Consider the following 12,500-nt stretch of genomic DNA (forward strand, 5'->3'; position numbering starts at 1 on the left):
CCTCGAGGCACGTCCCACTGGGAGGAGACCCCGTGGCATCTGGTTAGGATGCCTCTCGGGCGTCTCCCTATATATATAGGGAGGTCCTCGAGGCATCTGGTTAGGATGCCTCTCGGGCGTCTCCCTAGGGAGGTCCTCGAGGCACGTCCCACTGGGAGGAGACCCCGTGGCATCTGGTTAGGATGCCTCTCGGGCGTCTCCCTATATATAGGGAGGTCCTCGAGGCATCTGGTTAGGATGCCTCTCGGGCGTCTCCCTAGGGAGGTCCTCGAGGCACGTCCCACTGGGAGGAGACCCCGTGGCATCTGGTTAGGATGCCTCTCGGGCGTCTCCCTAGGGAGGTCCTCGAGGTACGTCCCACTGGGAGGAGACCCCGGGGCATCTGGTTAGGATGCCTCTCGGGCGCCTCCCTAGGGAGGTCCTCGAGGTACGTCCCACTGGGAGGAGAGGAGACCCCGGGGCAGACCAAGGCGCAGTTGGAGGAAACACATCGACTCACTGGCCTTGGAATGTCTCGGAATCCCCCAGGAGGACGTCACTAATATTGCTCTGGAGAGGGAAGTCTGGAGCACTCTGGTGGAGCTGTTGCCCCCGCGACCCAACTACGGATAAGCGGTTGAAGATGGATGGATATGACACAGATTTAGTACGACTATGTCTGGCACATTAGGGGTTCTCAAATGTTTTATTTACAAGGGCCATCATAATCTATTATACATTTGAAAAGGTGTGCCCAAAAGGTGTGCCCAAAACAAGAAAAGACAGTCACCAGCTACTACGTCACTGACACGCTGGGTGCCGAAGCCGAAGCAGGCGCAACACACACTGCAACAACACACTAACACGTCACAGACTTACCCTCCGCGTCGTTCGTTCCCTATCTCCTCATGTCGCGCCGCACGCCCACACTCAACACCAGCCGCCTAAAAATTGTCATTGCACTGCCACTAAAGCCGCCTCCCGTCCACACGCGCAAACAATATCAATATCAATAATAAACACAAACACGCCACAAGCACCGACACCCCCGCCTAATTTGTTGCCACGTCTATGACAACAAGCACAGAAAAAATGCCATTCAACACGCTACTTACACACACTACCACTCGCTTACAATACGCGGACCTGGCAACACTACATTCCCTCTCCCATTTGCTCAACGCCCACCACGTGACCCACACACACACATACCAAAACCAAGTAGAAGAAGAAGCACTACACAGCGCACACTCTGATTCTAACTTGGACACTTACCATAATGCTAACACGACCGCGTCGACACCTGGCGTGGTACAAGCGGGACAAACCCAGGCGCATATATGGATACCAACAACAACACTACACGCACACGCGCGCTGCAACAACAAACAGCTACGTACAGTGTGTGTGTGCGTGCGTGCGTGCGTGCGCGCGGGGGATTTTGGATCGCCTCGCGATGCCGCGACAATGGCACTACACTACACAGGGCTCGACAGTGCGACTACGTACTCGCATTTGCGACTTACAATATCACCGCGCGAGTTGTAACATTCACTTTGTAGCACCGCTGCGACTACACAATCCAAACTTCTTTACAGCTACATGTTGCGCCGTTTACATCCACAACAATGTGTCACTCTCTCGGTTCTGCACCGCTGCTGGGAAGACAGCAGAGAGAGCGAGAGAGAGACAGAGCACACACGTCTTCACGTAGGAAGAGAGATAGACAAAGACAGCGCTTTCCAGTCCTTACCTTTTCTCTCACATTGTTTTCTTAGCTTTGTGACTGACCAATGAGCAGCAGATTGTATTGTCTGCAAAGCAACTATGTGTCTGTCACAAATAAAAGTTCTGTCCTGCAAGCCCATGTCATGTCAACACAGACAAGGCAGCTGTGCGCGTGGTGACTCCTGCAAATTACACTGACCCAATATTATTTTGTACAACCTAGCAAAGCATCACATATGATGGTTTGGAGAATAGGCTGGTCTCTCTTTTTACACGACATACGCCATTGCATACAGGTTCTCAACCTTTTAAATTTCAAGGACCCCCATAACTCTGACAGTAAAACCAAATGGACCCATAAGACTCCCATTTGATTCCATTTGTACAGTATCACAGTTAAAAGTTAAAAAACACTCCATTTGGTTCCATTTGTACACTCTCAGAGTTACAGACCTGTAGGGTCCACTTGGTTCCATTTGTACACTCTCAGAGTTACAGACCTATAATGGGTCCATTTGGAACCCCCTCAAGGAACCATGAGGGTCCCTGGATCACACCTTTGAGAGCCACTGCTTTCAAAATATACATAACTAATAGAGAGCATATTTGATCAATTTAATGTTAGGCTATAGATTATTTTGACATCTGAATTTAACAGAACCGCCCACGCACGACACATGCACATGCACGACGTGCACGCGCATGTCCACATCCACATGCACGCGCGCATGTGTCCTCTTTTTGCTCATTCAGAATATGGTATGCCTACACACTTACAATAATGCAAACACGCAAATTGCGCAAACGACTGCATCGACACCTGGCGTGGAACAAACGGGACGAACCGAGGCGCATATATGGATAAGAACAACAACACTACACGCGCGCGCGCGCACGCGCTGCAACACAAAACAGCTGCATAAAACGCGTGTCACTGTGGACTTCTGTATCTGTGGACTTCTGTATCGCAACGCGGGGCAACGCAACTCTGGGATGAGCGGGCCGAAGGCCCGCGAAATTCTAGTAGTATACAAATAGAACAAAATGTACCCGTAAGGGTCCATTTGGTTCCATCATGGGTTCCATGTGTATACACAGTAAGTGTTATGATCATTCAGGGCTACAGAGATTTTAAATATGGTGCATTTTGCATCCCAAAAAGCAGTTTATAGTTCAGGGACGCAATAAAACAACGACAACAACGATATTATACAGTAGCCTATATATAATTTTGTCCACCACAAACCAGCATATTATATTTCATGACTAGCCTGTCATCAACCAGACGTTTCCATGACTAACCATGACTAGCCTGTCATCAACCAGACGTTTCCATGACTAACCATGACTAGCCTGTCATCAACCAGACGTTTCCACGGTATATGAGACAACCAAAACAACTAGTGATGCACCCAATATTCGGCCACAGAAAATATTCGGCAGAAAATGGCTGGAAATGCATTTTCGGCCTATTCGGTTTCAGCCCCAATAGGCAGAACATATATCACCGAATAGTGTATGCAATTAATGCATTCAAAAGAGCTGAATAAATGTTTTATGGACCCATAATAGTGATTATTATTTAAGTTAAGTTTTGCCATAACCATTTCTTTCTTTTGCCATAAATCAGGTAGCTTTAAGGTACAGCAATGGTAGGAAAAAATATATATTCGGATATTCGGTTTTCGGCCAAATGTTTCCTATATATTCGGTATTTGGTTGCAGCCAAGAATTTCCCTTTCGGTGCATCCCTGAATAAACAACATCAAAGTTCAAATATAGTATCCTAATGCACAACAACGTAAACACAAAGCAAGGCGGTATAATAATAATAATAATAATAAAACTTTATTTGTAGAGCACCTTTCATGACATGAAATGCAGCTCAAAGTGCTTTACAGAGCAATGGAGAAAAAAAAGAAAAAAAAAGAAAAGCAAGGCATAAACATTAAAAAACAAGAGCAGTAATGCAATACAGTGAGGACATGAATAACAAAAAAATTAAAAGATCAATTCAAAGCAAGAGTGTAGAAGTGAGTCTTGAGCTGCGCTTTAAAAAATGTCTACAAAGGCTGCCTGTCGAAGGTACAGTGGGAGTTTGTTCCACACCGTCGGCCCGTAGAAGCAAAACGCTGCTTCCCCGTATTTTTTAGTTGCCATTTTTTTAGGCAAAGCGAGCAGGCCAGCAGTGGAAGACCTTAGGGGGACATATTTAGGCAGGCAGTAGGAAGACCATTGAGAGCTTTATAAACAAGTAAAATAATTTTAAAATCAATCCTAAAAACAACCGGTATAAACACTTCCAGTTGGAATGTGTGCAGAGCGCACCAACAGAAGGTTCTTTGTGATCTCAGATGGAACATTAGCATCAAAAAAGGTCTTCTTTTAACACTTTGAGGGCATACTACGCGTTACACGCATTTTAATCAAATATTCTACGCTGCCGAGATTGTTTTATTACCTTTAGATCATACGCTGAAGTATTTTGATCGGCGAAAATCCGCCGAAAATAGGTTCCTCCGTGTGTTATTTACAATCGCACCACCCGCTATCTTGGTACGCCACGAGACGGGTGCATAAGACCCTCCTCCATGAGGCCGTGTCTTCCGTTCACTTGCATTGGACTCAATTTCCCAGAAGCCCTAGCAGCCCAGCGCATGGGTCGATTTCCGGTTTCGACATCATAACATGAAGGTCTCATCTCCAGGTCCGCGCAAAGCCGGAGTTTCTTTTTAATTATTAAAATACAGCGAATTAAACGCATTAAACAAATAGCGGGAATGTCGTATTACGCAGCGCGGGAACACTGGAGTAAACAATTAGCGGCCGTCACATGGGAGACGATGTAAAGATATGTTTTAATGGGAGACGATGTAAAGATATGTTTTAATGGGAGACGATGTAAAGATATGTTTTAATGGGAGACGATGTAAAGATATGTTTTAATGGGAGACGATGTAAAGATATGTTTTAATGGGAGACGATGTAAAGATATGTTTTAATGGGAGACGATGTAAAGATATGTTTTAATGTAAAGATGTAAAGATATGTTTTAATGGGAGACGATGTAAAGATATGTTTTAATGGGTGACGATGTAAAGATATGTTTTAATGGGAGACGATGTAAAGATATGTTTTAATGGGAGACGATGTAAAGATATGTTTTAATGTAAAGATGTAAAGATATGTTTTAATGGGAGACGATGTAAAGATATGTTTTAATGGGTGACGATGTAAAGATATGTTTTATTGGGAGACGATGTAAAGATATGTTTTAATGGGAGACGATGTAAAGATATGTTTTAATGGGAGACAATGTAAAGATATGTTTTAATGGGAGATGATGTAAAGATATGTTTTAATGGGAGACGATGTAAAGATATGTTTTAATGGGAGACGATGTAAAGATATGTTTTAATGTAAAGTGTTCTACGTATGTCACCGCCGTCCAACCAGATGAGCCGCTTTTGCATAATTATTCACAAAACTCCAGAAAGCAGAGAATACACTGAATGTTCAAAGTTTTTTGTTTTTTTTCTTTTTGGTGAAATTGATGTGAAGACACTTTAGACTATAGTATACACTTTAGACTATAGTATACATATATATATATATATACATATATATATATAGAGAGAGAGAGAGAGAGAGAGAGAGAGAGAGAGAGAGAGAATCACATGTGTGAAGACAATAATGAACACGCACGCACGCACGCACGCACACACACACACACACACAGTGACACTTTAGAAATGAGATTCTGGGTTACCTTGGCAACAAGCCCTGAACCGAGGGGGGGGGGGGGAGCAGAGGCTAAATGATGTTTAATTATAAATGTAATAAATTAATAATACATTAAAATGGAGACACACCACGTGGTCACACTATATTACTGAAAGCATGTTAACCCATTTTGGGGCGGGAACCCAAATCTTTGCTTCGGGGGGGGGGTCCCTGGAACAACATATTTTCAGATGGGGGTCGGTGGCCAATTACATATCATTTTGGGGGTCCTTGACATGAAATATTGATCACCACTGATACAGAAACATAGCTATTTCAGATAACCGTCATGATTTAGAAGACATTTTACAAATGTCGACGTCAGGCCTAAATGGCTTAACCAATTTAGACCTGAGGCCGATTCTATTAACAAAAAGAGCTCCTGAAAAACCCTATGTTTCTATGTTCCATTTAAAATAATAATAATAAATAAAACAATATAATAAAACAAGGGATATCTAATATCCTTATAGTTTATGTTCGAATAAGGGAAAGGAAGAAGTTTAGTTAAAAACTAAAGGTCTGCTATTTTTGAAAGAATAGTGAAAATGTGGCACAAATCTTTGAATATAATATTCTTTCAGAAGACTTTTTATTCATTTCGACGTCGGGCCTACATGGGTTAAACATTTTTTTGAAACTTATTCCATGTTTCACATTGTTTCAATTCGTCTCTGCATTTTGTTCCACAGGATAATTAAACCCCTTTCACTGAAACGCAGTGGTATTTTTGCACTGGTCGTGTGCAAAATACCACTGTTGCACTGGTCCTCCTCGCTAACGGCTGATTAAACATACATACCCTCTCAGATCATAATAGTCTAGTATCCCATAGAGCCCCTCAGATCATAATAGTCTAGTATCCCATAGAGCCCCTCAGATCATAATAGTCTAGTAGCCCATAGAGCCCCTCAGATCATAATAGTCTAGTAGCCCATAGAGCCCCTCAGATCATAATAGTCTAGTAGCCCATAGAGCCCCTCAGATCATAATAGTCTAGTAGCCCATAGAGCCCCTCAGATCATAATAGTCTAGTAGCCCATAGAGCCCCTCAGATCATAATAGTCTAGTAGCCAGCACATAGAGCCTCTCAGATCATAATAGTCTAGTAGCCCATAGAGCCCCTCAGATCATAATAGTCTAGTAGCCCATAGAGCCCCTCAGATCATAATAGTCTAGTAGCCCATAGAGCCCCTCAGATCATAATAGTCTAGTAGCCCATAGAGCCCCTCAGATCATAATAGTCTAGTAGCCCATAGAGCCCCTCAGATCATAATAGTCTAGTAGCCCATAGAGCCCCTCAGATCATAATAGTCTAGTAGCCCATAGAGCCCCTCAGATCATAATAGTCTAGTAGCCCATAGAGCCCCTCAGCTCATAATAGTCTAGTATCCCATAGAGCCCCTCAGATCATAATAGTCTAGTAGCCCATAGAGCCCCTCAGATCATAATAGTCTAGTAGCCCATAGAGCCCCTCAGATCATAATAGTCTAGTAGCCCATAGAGCCCCTCAGATCATAATAGTCTAGTAGCCCATAGAGCCCCTCAGATCATAATAGTCTAGTAGCCCATAGAGCCCCTCAGATCATAATAGTCTAGTAGCCCATAGAGCCCCTCAGATCATAATAGTCTAGTAGCCCATAGAGCCCCTCAGATCATAATAGTCTAGTATCCCATAGAGCCCCTCAGATCATAATAGTCTAGTAGCCCATAGAGCCCCTCAGATCATAATAGTCTAGTAGCCAGCCCATAGAGCCCCTCAGATCATAATAGTCTAGTAGCCAGCACATAGAGCCCCTCAGATCATAATAGTCTAGTAGCCCATAGAGCCTCTCAGATCATAATAGTCTAGTAGCCAGCACATAGAGCCCCTCAGATCATAATAGTCTAGTAGCCCATAGAGCCCCTCAGATCATAATAGTCTAGTAGCCCATAGAGCCCCTCAGATCATAATAGTCTAGTAGCCCATAGAGCCCCTCAGATCATAATAGTCTAGTAGCCCATAGAGCCCCTCAGATCATAATAGTCTAGTAGCCCATAGAGCCCCTCAGATCATAATAGTCTAGTAGCCCATAGAGCCCCTCAGATCATAATAGTCTAGTAGCCCATAGAGCCCCTCAGATCATAATAGTCTAGTAGCCCATAGAGCCCCTCAGATCATAATAGTCTAGTATCCCATAGAGCCCCTCAGATCATAATAGTCTAGTAGCCCATAGAGCCCCTCAGATCATAATAGTCTAGTATCCCATAGAGCCCCTCAGATCATAATAGTCTAGTAGCCCATAGAGCCCCTCAGATCATAATAGTCTAGTAGCCCATAGAGTCCCTCAGATCATAATAGTCTAGTATCCCATAGAGCCCCTCAGATCATAATAGTCTAGTAGCCCATAGAGCCCCTCAGATCATAATAGTCTAGTAGCCCATAGAGCCCCTCAGATCATAATAGTCTAGTAGCCCATAGAGTCCCTCAGATCATAATAGTCTAGTAGCCCATAGAGCCCCTCAGATCATAATAGTCTAGTAGCCCATAGAGTCCCTCAGATCATAATAGTCTAGTATCCCATAGAGCCCCTCAGATCATAATAGTCTAGTAGCCCATAGAGCCCCTCAGATCATAATAGTCTAGTAGCCCATAGAGCCCCTCAGATCATAATAGTCTAGTAGCCAGCCCATAGAGCCCCTCAGATCATAATAGTCTAGTAGCCCATAGAGCCCCTCAGATCATAATAGTCTAGTATCCCATAGAGCCCCTCAGCGCCCGCTTCGAATGGGATCAGTGTATTGAAACGGGGAAAATCAGGTGCAATCAGGCCTTTCAATAGACTGAGTAGACGTCTACCCGTCTACTCAGGTGCTCAGTAGGTTGATTCCTTCCTATTGTGTAGGTTGATCTGTGCAGTTTAATGCATCACATGCAGCTACTGGAGCTCAGTAGGTGATCATTCCTTTCAATGCAGCCGTGGTGTCTACCGCGTCGAACATCGAACATGCACTGCTCCCGTGCTTGCGGTTATGTTTAGGTTAGGATTAGAGATAGGGATAGTAATTTCGGAACAAGGAACCTTCTGACTAACGACACGGCACCGCTCCAGTAGCTGCATGCGATGCATTAAACTGCACAGATCAACCTACACAATAGGAAGGAATCAACCTACTGAGCACCTGAGTAGACGGGTAGACGTCTACTCAGTCTATTGAAAGGCCTGATTGCACCTGATTTTCCCCGTTTCAATACACTGATCCCATTCGAAGCGGGTGCCCTCAGATCATAATAGTCTAGTAGCACATAGAGCCCCTCAGATCATAATAGTCTAGTAGCCCATAGAGCCCCTCAGATCATAATAGTCTAGTAGCCCATAGAGCCCCTCAGATCATAATAGTCTAGTAGCCAGTCCCAAAAGTCCCGTTGGGGAAAAAGTCCCAAAAGTCCCGGGGTGTCAGTGCCCCGGGTTCAGGGGTCATAGGTCAAGCCCATGCCCATCCATTTGTTATATTATCATACAGTTTTTAAGAATTTTTAGAATATTCTGTTTGAGTTCGTAGCTTCTACCATGTTTTAAATATCGCCAGTCGAAAGCAGGTTGGTCTCTCAAAATCCAGTAGTATGTTGAGAAACTATACTCCATTCAAATGATAATCATTTCATAAGGCACAGCATCAGCTGGCTGCATCGTTCTGCTCTGAAACTATACTCCATTCAAATGATAATCATTTCATAAGGCACAGCATCAGCTGGCTGCATCGTTCTGCTCTGAAACTATCCTCCATTCAAATGATAATCATTTCATAAGGCACAGCATCAGCTGGCTGCATCGTTCTGCTCTGAAACTATACTCCATTCAAATGATAATCATTTCATAAGGCACAGCATCAGCTGGCTGCATCGTTCTGCTCTGAAACTATACTCCATTCAAATGATAATCATTTCATAAGGCACAGCATCAGCTGGCTGCATCGTTCATAAGGCACAGCATCAGCTGGCTGCATCGTTCATAAGGCACAGCATCAGCTGGCTGCATCGTTCATAAGGCACAGCATCAGCTGGCTGCATCGTTCATAAGGCACAGCATCAGCTGGCTGCATCGTTCATAAGGCACAGCATCAGCTGGCTGCATCGTTCATAAGGCACAGCATCAGCTGGCTGCATCGTTCATAAGGCACAGCATCAGCTGGCTGCATCGTTCATAAGGCACAGCATCAGCTGGCTGCATCGTTCATAAGGCACAGCATCAGCTGGCTGCATCGTTCATAAGGCACAGCATCAGCTGGCTGCATCGTTTCATAAGGCACAGCATCAGCTGGCTGCATCGTTCATAAGGCACAGCATCAGCTGGCTGCATCGTTCATAAGGCACAGCATCAGCTGGCTGCATCGTTCATAAGGCACAGCATCAGCTGGCTGCATCGTTCATAAGGCACAGCATCAGCTGGCTGCATCGTTCATAAGGCACAGCATCAGCTGGCTGCATCGTTCATAAGGCACAGCATCAGCTGGCTGCATCGTTCATAAGGCACAGCATCAGCTGGCTGCATCGTTCATAAGGCACAGCATCAGCTGGCTGCATCGTTCATAAGGCACAGCATCAGCTGGCTGCATCGTTCATAAGGCACAGCATCAGCTGGCTGCATCGTTTCATAAGGCACAGCATCAGCTGGCTGCATCGTTCATAAGGCACAGCATCAGCTGGCTGCATCGTTCATAAGGCACAGCATCAGCTGGCTGCATCGTTCATAAGGCACAGCATCAGCTGGCTGCATCGTTCATAAGGCACAGCATCAGCTGGCTGCATCGTTCATAAGGCACAGCATCAGCTGGCTGCATCGTTCATAAGGCACAGCATCAGCTGGCTGCATCGTTCATAAGGCACAGCATCAGCTGGCTGCATCGTTCATAAGGCACAGCATCAGCTGGCTGCATCGTTTCATAAGGCACAGCATCAGCTGGCTGCATCGTTTCATAAGGCACAGCATCAGCTGGCTGCATCGTTCATAAGGCACAGCATCAGCTGGCTGCATCGTTCATAAGGCACAGCATCAGCTGGCTGCATCGTTCATAAGGCACAGCATCAGCTGGCTGCATCGTTCATAAGGCACAGCATCAGCTGGCTGCATCGTTCATAAGGCACAGCATCAGCTGGCTGCATCGTTCATAAGGCACAGCATCAGCTGGCTGCATCGTTCTGCTCAGCTGACTTCTAGCTGAACACCCAGAGCCAATGGGGGGGGGGTCCTGCTGAGTGGAGGGGGCTGGGCCATGCACGCGCACACACACACACACACACACACACACACACGCACACACGCACACACTGTCACACACTCACACGCACACACTGTCACACACTCACACGCACACACTGTCACACACACACACACACACACGCACACACACACACACTGTCACACACTCACACGCACACACTGTCACACACACACACACACACACACACACACACGCACACGCACACGCACACACACACACTGTCACACACTCACACGCACACACACACGCACACACACACGCACACACTGTCACACACTCACACGCACACACACACGCACACACACACGCACACACACACGCACACACTGTCACACACTCACACGCACACACACACGCACACACACACGCACACACTGTCACACACTCACACGCACACACACACGCACACACACACGCACACACTGTCACACACTCACACGCACACACACACGCACACACACACGCACACACACACGCACACACTGTCACACACTCACACGCACACACTGTCACACACACACACGCACACACTGTCACACACACACACACACACACACACACACACACACGCACACACGCACACACTGTCACACACTCACACGCACACACTGTCACACACACACACACGCACGCACACACACACGCACACACGCACACACGCACACACTGTCACACACTCACACGCACACACTGTCACACACACACACACACACACACACGCACACGCACACGCACACACACTGTCACGCACTGCCACACACACTGTCACACATGCACTGTCACGCACACATGTACACACACACACACACACACACACACACACACACACACACACACACACACACACACACACACACACACACACACACACACACACACGCTGTCACATACAAAGGGAGGTAGCAGTAAGCCTATAAAGGTTCACTCCAGGTTCAGAAGGATTCTGGGTGTGCGTGCGTGCGTGCGTGCGTGCGTGCGTGCGTGCGTGCGTGCGTGCGTGCGTGCGTGCGTGCGTGCGTGCGTGCGTGCGTGTATACAACATATTATCACTACTGTATATTTATCTGGACATTCTCACCTCGTTACGTGAAGTCACAACAACGCACATTTCATATAATTATTCATCATGGCGCGCACGGCGCGGCGTTTTAGCGTGACCCTCCACTTAAAGTCTGTGCGGTGCAGGATCCCCCCCCCCCCCGCTCTCTCCCATTGATCGACATCTATTGATGAGGTTAATAGCCAGTGTTCTGTCGTCTATACGGGCGTTTACATTAATTGTTTATTAGGTTGAAAAGACAAACATAATAACCACGTTATAGTAAGTCACCTGATTAAATAGAGCAGTGCTGATCAGCCTGCGGCCCCTGCTTAACACACTTAACGCCATTACCGTAGATCTACGTCATAATGTCATAATGCTACTCACATTAGCCTTGGGTTGCTAGCTGAAGATGTCGGAACGCACCATCGTGTTTATGTCAGCAACACAGGAACGCACCATCGTGTTTATGTCAGCAACACTGGAACGCACCATCGTGTTTATGTCAGCAACACAGGAACGCACCATCGTGTTTATGTCAGCAACACTGGAACGCACCATCTTGTTTATGTCAGCAACATTGGAACGCACCATCGTGTTTATGTCACCAACACTGGAACGCACCATCGTGTTTATGTCACCAACACTGGAACGCACCATCGTGTTTATGTCAGCAACACTGGAACGCACCATCGTGTTTATGTCA

The 12,500-nt window shown here is 46.0% G+C and overlaps 1 protein-coding gene across 1 annotated transcript in view; it reads right to left on the reverse strand.

The window, feature by feature from the left end:
* Positions 1-12,500, reverse strand: part of LOC306940210 (ceramide transfer protein-like) — a gene marked incomplete at its 5' end in the record, with an annotated part of 63,632 nt that overhangs the window by 42,480 nt on the left and 8,652 nt on the right. The gene's annotated exons all lie outside the window — the stretch shown is intronic.

The sequence above is a fragment of the Electrona antarctica genome (assembly GCF_951216825.1).
Source record: "Electrona antarctica genome assembly, chromosome: 16".
NCBI classification, from domain to species: domain Eukaryota; kingdom Metazoa; phylum Chordata; class Actinopteri; order Myctophiformes; family Myctophidae; genus Electrona; species Electrona antarctica.